The sequence below is a fragment of the Rhamphochromis longiceps genome, linkage group LG12, assembly GCF_057381845.1.
Source record: "Rhamphochromis longiceps isolate RC_006_pf linkage group LG12, R_longiceps_female_GT1.1, whole genome shotgun sequence".
Lineage (NCBI taxonomy): Eukaryota > Metazoa > Chordata > Actinopteri > Cichliformes > Cichlidae > Rhamphochromis > Rhamphochromis longiceps.
Genome location: NC_140568.1, coordinates 114,609 through 127,019, shown reverse-complemented (window position 1 = coordinate 127,019; position 12,411 = coordinate 114,609). Strand labels below are relative to the sequence as shown.

The 12,411-nt window shown below is 42.1% G+C and overlaps 1 long non-coding RNA gene across 2 annotated transcripts in view; it reads right to left on the bottom strand.

The window, feature by feature from the left end:
• The window catches only part of LOC146656498 (uncharacterized), a 227,714-nt gene that overhangs the window by 209,387 nt on the left and 5,916 nt on the right, over positions 1-12,411 (bottom strand). For both annotated transcript variants that reach the window (XR_014914220.1, XR_014914221.1), the window contains exon 2: positions 5,429-5,498. This is a non-coding gene — a long non-coding RNA (uncharacterized LOC146656498). The remainder of the gene's footprint in view (positions 1-5,428; positions 5,499-12,411) is intronic.

The following is a 12,411-nucleotide window of genomic DNA, read 5'->3' as shown; positions in this document are numbered from 1 at the left end:
TCCACAGTGGCCACTCACTTCAGGGAACGCACAGAGGAGGCCCTGAGCATCGTGAGCCTGCAGGCCAACCCGGGCTGGTCGGTCGGTCAGCGGAGTAGAATGGAGAGAGTTTGATGTCAGGATGTTATTGTCATCTTTAAATATTTCTTTAGTGGGTTTAGAATTTTTATTACATTTGGTATTTCTTTGATGTTGTCAATATTAAGTATATGCAGTATATGGTTTGAAATAATCAATTAAGACTCCAATGTCTTAGGGAGGGAGAATCCTTAGAATTATAGGTCAGGCTTTGAAAGTATGGTGAGAAATAAAGAAAGTTCAAAAAGAAAAAATGGTCTGGAAACCTGTTGTTTGTTTTATAACATAAATTCTGTGAACAGATCACAATTATATTTCTAAGCAAAATGTCACCAAAAAAAAAAAAAAAAAAAAAAAAAAAAAAAATACAAAGACTACTTGTCAATATTGAGTATGTTTCCCTGATTGCCATAAGTCCCCATGACAGAACTGCATGGAGGTTGTTTTGAACAGAGTGTAACACTAACAGTGTGAGGATTCATTATAATTACTAACTGCATGGAGTGTGATTATTGTTGAAAATGAATAAGAAAATCAAAAACGATAAAAACCTTTTCTCTTGGAGGTCACATCCCCTCCAGGGAGTCATGGGAGAAATATGGCTTTGGGACCTTTTTTAGTATTGGTGACAGTGCTGGAACTTTCAATGAGTCTGCCTTATGGCCTGGGGGGAATAAAGACATTGGGGGATGGTTTTATGATTGACAACATATGGAAGAAGGTACAAGACGCACCCAAGAAGAAGAGGAGTATGCTGGAGAGAAGGAGAAGAGCGGAGTAAGTGGAGATGGGATGCTTCAGCAATTCCTAGGACCGTGCACCAAAGTTTGAATTAAAAAACATCTAAGCTATAGTTTCCTAACACCTAACCAGCCTGTGCCAGGAATTTGTATCTGACATCCATCCACGATTCCTAAAAGGACCTCTTAGTAAACAGACTGACTACTCCTTGAAACATAAAACAGCATCTCCTTGGGACAAATGGAGATTACTGAGTTTATTGAATTGTTTTTTTCAAAAAGATCTAATAATCTGAATTTAACAATTTCTTTTTTTGTATCTTCATTGTGTATAACCTGTGGGATGAGCCTACCCAGGCTACTGGATCCTAAACCTAACCATTTTGCCTTAAGAAAGTGTCCCTAGAGTGTGGATAATTTGGGGGATGGTCTTAACCAGACACATGGCCCTAAACCTAACCATTTTGGCTTGGCAGACACTATTAGAACGGGAGAATTAAAAGGGAGGATGACCCTGCCCAGGTTGCATGACCCTAAAATTAACATCTTGGGGGAAATATTAACAGTTGATAACTGTATTTGAGAAACTTAAACCCTATAGTGGGGAGTTAATATCTAAAAATGCCAAGCATTTGGGTTGAGGTGGCCATGAAATAAGAATTAATTTGCCCTCTTATTTATGTTGAGGCCTCCGCTGACCGACTGGACCTTTTACCTGATTTCGTTGTAGTGAGGTCTTCCCCCCATCATCTACTGGGGAGTATAATGGCTGTCCTAGTGCAATAAGAAAAGCAGCCTTTCAAGTTGTGGTTTTTGTTGATTGTTTAGTCAATTTTTTTTTTTAAAAAAAGTCATTCTTAATATAGGGTCCTTATTATTATGGGTTGCCTTACATAGCCTTTTTATTTTTGGAATGAAGGTGAATATGGGCTGATTGTTTATTTAGTTTTTATAGATTTTTCTATGTATTTTCTTTTTTCTTTTCTTTCCCTGTTTTTCACGTTCCTGCTCCGGATGTTACCCGTTGTCGGGTTCTCCCCCTGGTCCGCGACAGCCCTAAGACTCCCTCCGGACCCCACCCCCTTACCTAGTTTTTTATAATTTTCTCTCCATTCCCATTTGATCTATATTTGTCTTAACTTTAGCTTTGTTTTTTTTCCATCCCTCTTGCTTTTTAGAAGATATTATTTTGTGTTCACCTTCTTTCTTATAAAATAATGTCTTTTTATATGTGTACATATATACATATATTTTATTAAACCATCCTCAGCAGGATGAGGTTTTTAATCATAAAAATTATATCATGGGTTTATATTCTTTTTACAATTTTTTATGGTTATTTTTATTTTCTCTTATTAATTCCATATGATATTTTAAAGGTTTTTATTCTTATTTTTAATTTTGTTGTTCTTTTAGAGAGAGGCCTGGACACCTTTTATTGGGGAGGGATTTGGTCACATGTAATACCCATGTAACCTATGATTACCAATCCTGGGAGGGGCCCAGGACTTGGGCAGCTCCCAGGAAATGTGTTTAAATGCCTCGCTCCTTCCGGACACCTAGTAGCATGTATCCCTCTGAAGAAGCGGTAACTCCGCGAAACGTCAGGGAACGCTAGACCAAACTTAATGGAAGAAAGGCGACTTTTTTTAGCCCTTCCAGAGATGGGCAACAAGTAACTTTGTTTAGCCCAGTCACATGAAAGACTATTTTAATTGACAAACTTTTTTTACAATTGTAAAGTGGGGAGTTTTTATTCACCTGTAGCAAAGTGACCGTGAACTCTAAACGGGTAGTGAGAGGTGGCGTTGGATCTGAGCGAGGCATCGGTTTGTGCACCTAAACCCTCTCGTCTTTTGAGTCTACACCGACCAACAGACACTGACGCGGGGACGCCCGTGGTCGGTGGGACTACCATATTGTTCGGGTCCAGGATGGAGGCACACCGGTCGGAAACGCCACGACTGCCAGAAAACGACATGCAGGATGGCGGATGGACGTTTCCACGCCACCAGCGAAGAGCACGGAGGAGGCAGAGATCACTGAGCCTGAATCGAGTGGTCCGACAAACACAAAGAAACTCAGGTGAGCTCCCCACTGACAAATATGAGGTACAAAACAATAATTTTGAAACCTTAGGTGAAAGTTTGTCTGGTGACGGTCTGGCTACGCATGCTGGGGGTCGGGAGGGGACGAGGCACGGGGAGGGATGGGGTCGCCCGAACATGAGACGTGTCAGACAACAAGGAGGACAAGATGCTCCCGCACCAAGGCGTGCACTTGATACTGACACAAGGACGAGTGCGAAGAATATATTTAAATTAATACGGACAGTACACCATAAAAGTGTGATTGAAGAAGCACGCGACACGGGCTTGTACCCCAGGGGTATGATTAAACAGGTGTCCAGGCTCTCTAGTTTTATAAAACCGGCTGCGCCCACAGAACAAGTTAGGAGGCAACTTGACCAAAATACAGACTCTTGGATGTCCAAAAATCTAGATATTCTTTATGATCATTATGCCACTATTATTGAATCTTTAAAAGGAACTAGAAAGACTGAGGTGTCAGTTCAAGTGGCAAAGACGTGGGCTTTTAAAAGATACGGGGCTCGATTACGAGTTTCTACAATATCAACAGTTGAAACTCTGCTCAAATCGTCAGGGGAAGAGGGTGGAGGGAGGGCCCGCTCGGAGGCCGGCTACACACGGGAACAGAATACAGTACAGAGGGGGGGAAGATCGGGGGTAATGCCGATTGATCTGAGAAATGATAATGAATTTACGCCCTTACCTACAGTGGTTAAAAACCAGACTGCTAGCAGCAGTAATATACAAAATGTTTCCTATCAGAAAAACCTATCGTTGGGAAAAAGGAAAACTATTGTAGAAGAGCTGAATGAGCTTCAGACTGTGAATGCCCGTGCGCCGGCCACCGCGGGAGCTCTCCCGAAGGGGAGAAATGTAGATGGGGGGAAGACGGGAGAGGGTGGGAGTAGGGTGGAGACAACAGCCAGAATTAGATCAAACGTGGTGGTTGATTTAGATGAAATCGATGACATTCTGCCTGCCTCTTTGTGCTCTCCCCCTGTGCGTCCTAGAAATATTGTGCGCTGTGACTTGCCCTTAACGGCCGCGAACAGGTTGACATCTGAGCCTGCCACCCCTTCAGTTTCCTGCTCCACGTCTCGCGCAGGAGACCGGACGAATGGTCCAGACCCTATAATGAAACAACAAAAGCGAGTAAAAATCCAAACCTCTGCTAAAACAGGTGACAAGGTAGTGGGTGAAATGACGATTGAGGCCCTGCAACAGCAGGAGCCGGCGGGAAACCTGAGCAGTGACTCATTGGACCGCTCTGATCCCCACTATTATAATATTAAGAGTAATTTTCACCTGAATGAGGAGGATAATGAGAGCGAGGGCTCGGTGGCAGAATTTAAAACCGTGCGGCAAATAAAGCAGAGGGAGTCTCATAGCGGGCGCGGGCTTACAGGAAAGGGAGAGCCGGTCGGGGCGGAGGCGGAGATGAGGGGCGCAGAGGGGGGTTACTATACACCTACGTACCATCGGGCGAGACCTAGTAGGAAATTACAGGATTGGAGAATCAAAGTTGATAAACCGGTAGTTTTCTTGGGGGACTCCAATCTAAATAGAATACCCCCCTTTGAGAATGATCAGATTCAGGTGGAGAGCTACCCGGGTGCGAACTTTTACCATTTCTTCAACCTGTTGGAAATGACGCCGGTGTGTGAAAATGCGGAAATGGTGATCTTGTCTGTAGGCCTTAATAATAAGGATCAGGACCCTCAGAAGACCTCAATTAAACAACTACGTAAGGTGGTGAATGGGGCGAAAGCCGTGTTTCCGAGTGCGGACATTTTTGTAGCCCACATTCACTTTTCCAGATCACTATCCAAACTCCAACAGTCAAATCTCACTATGATCAATAACTTCATCAGTACACATTATAATTATTTACCGTGCATACCTCAACAACACTTCCATACCGTAGCTGATGGCATTCATTGGACGAGTGAGACGGCTAAAAGTATCTTTGACAGCTGGTGTGAAGGCCTGCGACTCAGCGTGGGTCTTACGATGTAGTATTGTGGTTTAATGTATGTGGGGGAAATTTGGGCCTGTTTGGGAGCGCGCTTGCAGCAACACCGGTATGCCATACGGGCGGATCAGCTGCGCTCCACAGTGGCCACTCACTTCAGGGAACGCACAGAGGAGGCCCTGAGCATCGTGAGCCTGCAGGCCAACCCGGGCTGGTCGGTCGGTCAGCGGAGTAGAATGGAGAGAGTTTGATGTCAGGATGTTATTGTCATCTTTAAATATTTCTTTAGTGGGTTTAGAATTTTTATTACATTTGGTATTTCTTTGATGTTGTCAATATTAAGTATATGCAGTATATGGTTTGAAATAATCAATTAAGACTCCAATGTCTTAGGGAGGGAGAATCCTTAGAATTATAGGTCAGGCTTTGAAAGTATGGTGAGAAATAAAGAAAGTTCAAAAAGAAAAAATGGTCTGGAAACCTGTTGTTTGTTTTATAACATAAATTCTGTGAACAGATCACAATTATATTTCTAAGCAAAATGTCACCAAAAAAAAAAAAAAAAAAAAAAAAAAAAAAAAAAAAAAAAAAAAAAAAAAAAAAAAAAAAATACAAAGACTACTTGTCAATATTGAGTATGTTTCCCTGATTGCCATAAGTCCCCATGACAGAACTGCATGGAGGTTGTTTTGAACAGAGTGTAACACTAACAGTGTGAGGATTCATTATAATTACTAACTGCATGGAGTGTGATTATTGTTGAAAATGAATAAGAAAATCAAAAACGATAAAAACCTTTTCTCTTGGAGGTCACATCCCCTCCAGGGAGTCATGGGAGAAATATGGCTTTGGGACCTTTTTTAGTATTGGTGACAGTGCTGGAACTTTCAATGAGTCTGCCTTATGGCCTGGGGGGAATAAAGACATTGGGGGATGGTTTTATGATTGACAACATATGGAAGAAGGTACAAGACGCACCCAAGAAGAAGAGGAGTATGCTGGAGAGAAGGAGAAGAGCGGAGTAAGTGGAGATGGGATGCTTCAGCAATTCCTAGGACCGTGCACCAAAGTTTGAATTAAAAAACATCTAAGCTATAGTTTCCTAACACCTAACCAGCCTGTGCCAGGAATTTGTATCTGACATCCATCCACGATTCCTAAAAGGACCTCTTAGTAAACAGACTGACTACTCCTTGAAACATAAAACAGCATCTCCTTGGGACAAATGGAGATTACTGAGTTTATTGAATTGTTTTTTTCAAAAAGATCTAATAATCTGAATTTAACAATTTCTTTTTTTGTATCTTCATTGTGTATAACCTGTGGGATGAGCCTACCCAGGCTACTGGATCCTAAACCTAACCATTTTGCCTTAAGAAAGTGTCCCTAGAGTGTGGATAATTTGGGGGATGGTCTTAACCAGACACATGGCCCTAAACCTAACCATTTTGGCTTGGCAGACACTATTAGAACGGGAGAATTAAAAGGGAGGATGACCCTGCCCAGGTTGCATGACCCTAAAATTAACATCTTGGGGGAAATATTAACAGTTGATAACTGTATTTGAGAAACTTAAACCCTATAGTGGGGAGTTAATATCTAAAAATGCCAAGCATTTGGGTTGAGGTGGCCATGAAATAAGAATTAATTTGCCCTCTTATTTATGTTGAGGCCTCCGCTGACCGACTGGACCTTTTACCTGATTTCGTTGTAGTGAGGTCTTCCCCCCATCATCTACTGGGGAGTATAATGGCTGTCCTAGTGCAATAAGAAAAGCAGCCTTTCAAGTTGTGGTTTTTGTTGATTGTTTAGTCAATTTTTTTTTTTAAAAAAAGTCATTCTTAATATAGGGTCCTTATTATTATGGGTTGCCTTACATAGCCTTTTTATTTTTGGAATGAAGGTGAATATGGGCTGATTGTTTATTTAGTTTTTATAGATTTTTCTATGTATTTTCTTTTTTCTTTTCTTTCCCTGTTTTTCACGTTCCTGCTCCGGATGTTACCCGTTGTCGGGTTCTCCCCCTGGTCCGCGACAGCCCTAAGACTCCCTCCGGACCCCACCCCCTTACCTAGTTTTTTATAATTTTCTCTCCATTCCCATTTGATCTATATTTGTCTTAACTTTAGCTTTGTTTTTTTTCCATCCCTCTTGCTTTTTAGAAGATATTATTTTGTGTTCACCTTCTTTCTTATAAAATAATGTCTTTTTATATGTGTACATATATACATATATTTTATTAAACCATCCTCAGCAGGATGAGGTTTTTAATCATAAAAATTATATCATGGGTTTATATTCTTTTTACAATTTTTTATGGTTATTTTTATTTTCTCTTATTAATTCCATATGATATTTTAAAGGTTTTTATTCTTATTTTTAATTTTGTTGTTCTTTTAGAGAGAGGCCTGGACACCTTTTATTGGGGAGGGATTTGGTCACATGTAATACCCATGTAACCTATGATTACCAATCCTGGGAGGGGCCCAGGACTTGGGCAGCTCCCAGGAAATGTGTTTAAATGCCTCGCTCCTTCCGGACACCTAGTAGCATGTATCCCTCTGAAGAAGCGGTAACTCCGCGAAACGTCAGGGAACGCTAGACCAAACTTAATGGAAGAAAGGCGACTTTTTTTAGCCCTTCCAGAGATGGGCAACAAGTAACTTTGTTTAGCCCAGTCACATGAAAGACTATTTTAATTGACAAACTTTTTTTACAATTGTAAAGTGGGGAGTTTTTATTCACCTGTAGCAAAGTGACCGTGAACTCTAAACGGGTAGTGAGAGGTGGCGTTGGATCTGAGCGAGGCATCGGTTTGTGCACCTAAACCCTCTCGTCTTTTGAGTCTACACCGACCAACAGACACTGACGCGGGGACGCCCGTGGTCGGTGGGACTACCATATTGTTCGGGTCCAGGATGGAGGCACACCGGTCGGAAACGCCACGACTGCCAGAAAACGACATGCAGGATGGCGGATGGACGTTTCCACGCCACCAGCGAAGAGCACGGAGGAGGCAGAGATCACTGAGCCTGAATCGAGTGGTCCGACAAACACAAAGAAACTCAGGTGAGCTCCCCACTGACAAATATGAGGTACAAAACAATAATTTTGAAACCTTAGGTGAAAGTTTGTCTGGTGACGGTCTGGCTACGCATGCTGGGGGTCGGGAGGGGACGAGGCACGGGGAGGGATGGGGTCGCCCGAACATGAGACGTGTCAGACAACAAGGAGGACAAGATGCTCCCGCACCAAGGCGTGCACTTGATACTGACACAAGGACGAGTGCGAAGAATATATTTAAATTAATACGGACAGTACACCATAAAAGTGTGATTGAAGAAGCACGCGACACGGGCTTGTACCCCAGGGGTATGATTAAACAGGTGTCCAGGCTCTCTAGTTTTATAAAACCGGCTGCGCCCACAGAACAAGTTAGGAGGCAACTTGACCAAAATACAGACTCTTGGATGTCCAAAAATCTAGATATTCTTTATGATCATTATGCCACTATTATTGAATCTTTAAAAGGAACTAGAAAGACTGAGGTGTCAGTTCAAGTGGCAAAGACGTGGGCTTTTAAAAGATACGGGGCTCGATTACGAGTTTCTACAATATCAACAGTTGAAACTCTGCTCAAATCGTCAGGGGAAGAGGGTGGAGGGAGGGCCCGCTCGGAGGCCGGCTACACACGGGAACAGAATACAGTACAGAGGGGGGGAAGATCGGGGGTAATGCCGATTGATCTGAGAAATGATAATGAATTTACGCCCTTACCTACAGTGGTTAAAAACCAGACTGCTAGCAGCAGTAATATACAAAATGTTTCCTATCAGAAAAACCTATCGTTGGGAAAAAGGAAAACTATTGTAGAAGAGCTGAATGAGCTTCAGACTGTGAATGCCCGTGCGCCGGCCACCGCGGGAGCTCTCCCGAAGGGGAGAAATGTAGATGGGGGGAAGACGGGAGAGGGTGGGAGTAGGGTGGAGACAACAGCCAGAATTAGATCAAACGTGGTGGTTGATTTAGATGAAATCGATGACATTCTGCCTGCCTCTTTGTGCTCTCCCCCTGTGCGTCCTAGAAATATTGTGCGCTGTGACTTGCCCTTAACGGCCGCGAACAGGTTGACATCTGAGCCTGCCACCCCTTCAGTTTCCTGCTCCACGTCTCGCGCAGGAGACCGGACGAATGGTCCAGACCCTATAATGAAACAACAAAAGCGAGTAAAAATCCAAACCTCTGCTAAAACAGGTGACAAGGTAGTGGGTGAAATGACGATTGAGGCCCTGCAACAGCAGGAGCCGGCGGGAAACCTGAGCAGTGACTCATTGGACCGCTCTGATCCCCACTATTATAATATTAAGAGTAATTTTCACCTGAATGAGGAGGATAATGAGAGCGAGGGCTCGGTGGCAGAATTTAAAACCGTGCGGCAAATAAAGCAGAGGGAGTCTCATAGCGGGCGCGGGCTTACAGGAAAGGGAGAGCCGGTCGGGGCGGAGGCGGAGATGAGGGGCGCAGAGGGGGGTTACTATACACCTACGTACCATCGGGCGAGACCTAGTAGGAAATTACAGGATTGGAGAATCAAAGTTGATAAACCGGTAGTTTTCTTGGGGGACTCCAATCTAAATAGAATACCCCCCTTTGAGAATGATCAGATTCAGGTGGAGAGCTACCCGGGTGCGAACTTTTACCATTTCTTCAACCTGTTGGAAATGACGCCGGTGTGTGAAAATGCGGAAATGGTGATCTTGTCTGTAGGCCTTAATAATAAGGATCAGGACCCTCAGAAGACCTCAATTAAACAACTACGTAAGGTGGTGAATGGGGCGAAAGCCGTGTTTCCGAGTGCGGACATTTTTGTAGCCCACATTCACTTTTCCAGATCACTATCCAAACTCCAACAGTCAAATCTCACTATGATCAATAACTTCATCAGTACACATTATAATTATTTACCGTGCATACCTCAACAACACTTCCATACCGTAGCTGATGGCATTCATTGGACGAGTGAGACGGCTAAAAGTATCTTTGACAGCTGGTGTGAAGGCCTGCGACTCAGCGTGGGTCTTACGATGTAGTATTGTGGTTTAATGTATGTGGGGGAAATTTGGGCCTGTTTGGGAGCGCGCTTGCAGCAACACCGGTATGCCATACGGGCGGATCAGCTGCGCTCCACAGTGGCCACTCACTTCAGGGAACGCACAGAGGAGGCCCTGAGCATCGTGAGCCTGCAGGCCAACCCGGGCTGGTCGGTCGGTCAGCGGAGTAGAATGGAGAGAGTTTGATGTCAGGATGTTATTGTCATCTTTAAATATTTCTTTAGTGGGTTTAGAATTTTTATTACATTTGGTATTTCTTTGATGTTGTCAATATTAAGTATATGCAGTATATGGTTTGAAATAATCAATTAAGACTCCAATGTCTTAGGGAGGGAGAATCCTTAGAATTATAGGTCAGGCTTTGAAAGTATGGTGAGAAATAAAGAAAGTTCAAAAAGAAAAAATGGTCTGGAAACCTGTTGTTTGTTTTATAACATAAATTCTGTGAACAGATCACAATTATATTTCTAAGCAAAATGTCACCAAAAAAAAAAAAAAAAAAAAAAAAAAAAAAAAAAAAAAAAAAAAAAAAAAAAAAAAGACTACTTGTCAATATTGAGTATGTTTCCCTGATTGCCATAAGTCCCCATGACAGAACTGCATGGAGGTTGTTTTGAACAGAGTGTAACACTAACAGTGTGAGGATTCATTATAATTACTAACTGCATGGAGTGTGATTATTGTTGAAAATGAATAAGAAAATCAAAAACGATAAAAACCTTTTCTCTTGGAGGTCACATCCCCTCCAGGGAGTCATGGGAGAAATATGGCTTTGGGACCTTTTTTAGTATTGGTGACAGTGCTGGAACTTTCAATGAGTCTGCCTTATGGCCTGGGGGGAATAAAGACATTGGGGGATGGTTTTATGATTGACAACATATGGAAGAAGGTACAAGACGCACCCAAGAAGAAGAGGAGTATGCTGGAGAGAAGGAGAAGAGCGGAGTAAGTGGAGATGGGATGCTTCAGCAATTCCTAGGACCGTGCACCAAAGTTTGAATTAAAAAACATCTAAGCTATAGTTTCCTAACACCTAACCAGCCTGTGCCAGGAATTTGTATCTGACATCCATCCACGATTCCTAAAAGGACCTCTTAGTAAACAGACTGACTACTCCTTGAAACATAAAACAGCATCTCCTTGGGACAAATGGAGATTACTGAGTTTATTGAATTGTTTTTTTCAAAAAGATCTAATAATCTGAATTTAACAATTTCTTTTTTTGTATCTTCATTGTGTATAACCTGTGGGATGAGCCTACCCAGGCTACTGGATCCTAAACCTAACCATTTTGCCTTAAGAAAGTGTCCCTAGAGTGTGGATAATTTGGGGGATGGTCTTAACCAGACACATGGCCCTAAACCTAACCATTTTGGCTTGGCAGACACTATTAGAACGGGAGAATTAAAAGGGAGGATGACCCTGCCCAGGTTGCATGACCCTAAAATTAACATCTTGGGGGAAATATTAACAGTTGATAACTGTATTTGAGAAACTTAAACCCTATAGTGGGGAGTTAATATCTAAAAATGCCAAGCATTTGGGTTGAGGTGGCCATGAAATAAGAATTAATTTGCCCTCTTATTTATGTTGAGGCCTCCGCTGACCGACTGGACCTTTTACCTGATTTCGTTGTAGTGAGGTCTTCCCCCCATCATCTACTGGGGAGTATAATGGCTGTCCTAGTGCAATAAGAAAAGCAGCCTTTCAAGTTGTGGTTTTTGTTGATTGTTTAGTCAATTTTTTTTTAAAAAAAGTCATTCTTAATATAGGGTCCTTATTATTATGGGTTGCCTTACATAGCCTTTTTATTTTTGGAATGAAGGTGAATATGGGCTGATTGTTTATTTAGTTTTTATAGATTTTTCTATGTATTTTCTTTTTTCTTTTCTTTCCCTGTTTTTCACGTTCCTGCTCCGGATGTTACCCGTTGTCGGGTTCTCCCCCTGGTCCGCGACAGCCCTAAGACTCCCTCCGGACCCCACCCCCTTACCTAGTTTTTTATAATTTTCTCTCCATTCCCATTTGATCTATATTTGTCTTAACTTTAGCTTTGTTTTTTTTCCATCCCTCTTGCTTTTTAGAAGATATTATTTTGTGTTCACCTTCTTTCTTATAAAATAATGTCTTTTTATATGTGTACATATATACATATATTTTATTAAACCATCCTCAGCAGGATGAGGTTTTTAATCATAAAAATTATATCATGGGTTTATATTCTTTTTACAATTTTTTATGGTTATTTTTATTTTCTCTTATTAATTCCATATGATATTTTAAAGGTTTTTATTCTTATTTTTAATTTTGTTGTTCTTTTAGAGAGAGGCCTGGACACCTTTTATTGGGGAGGGATTTGGTCACATGTAATACCCATGTAACCTATGATTACCAATCCTGGGAGGGGCCCAGGACTTGGG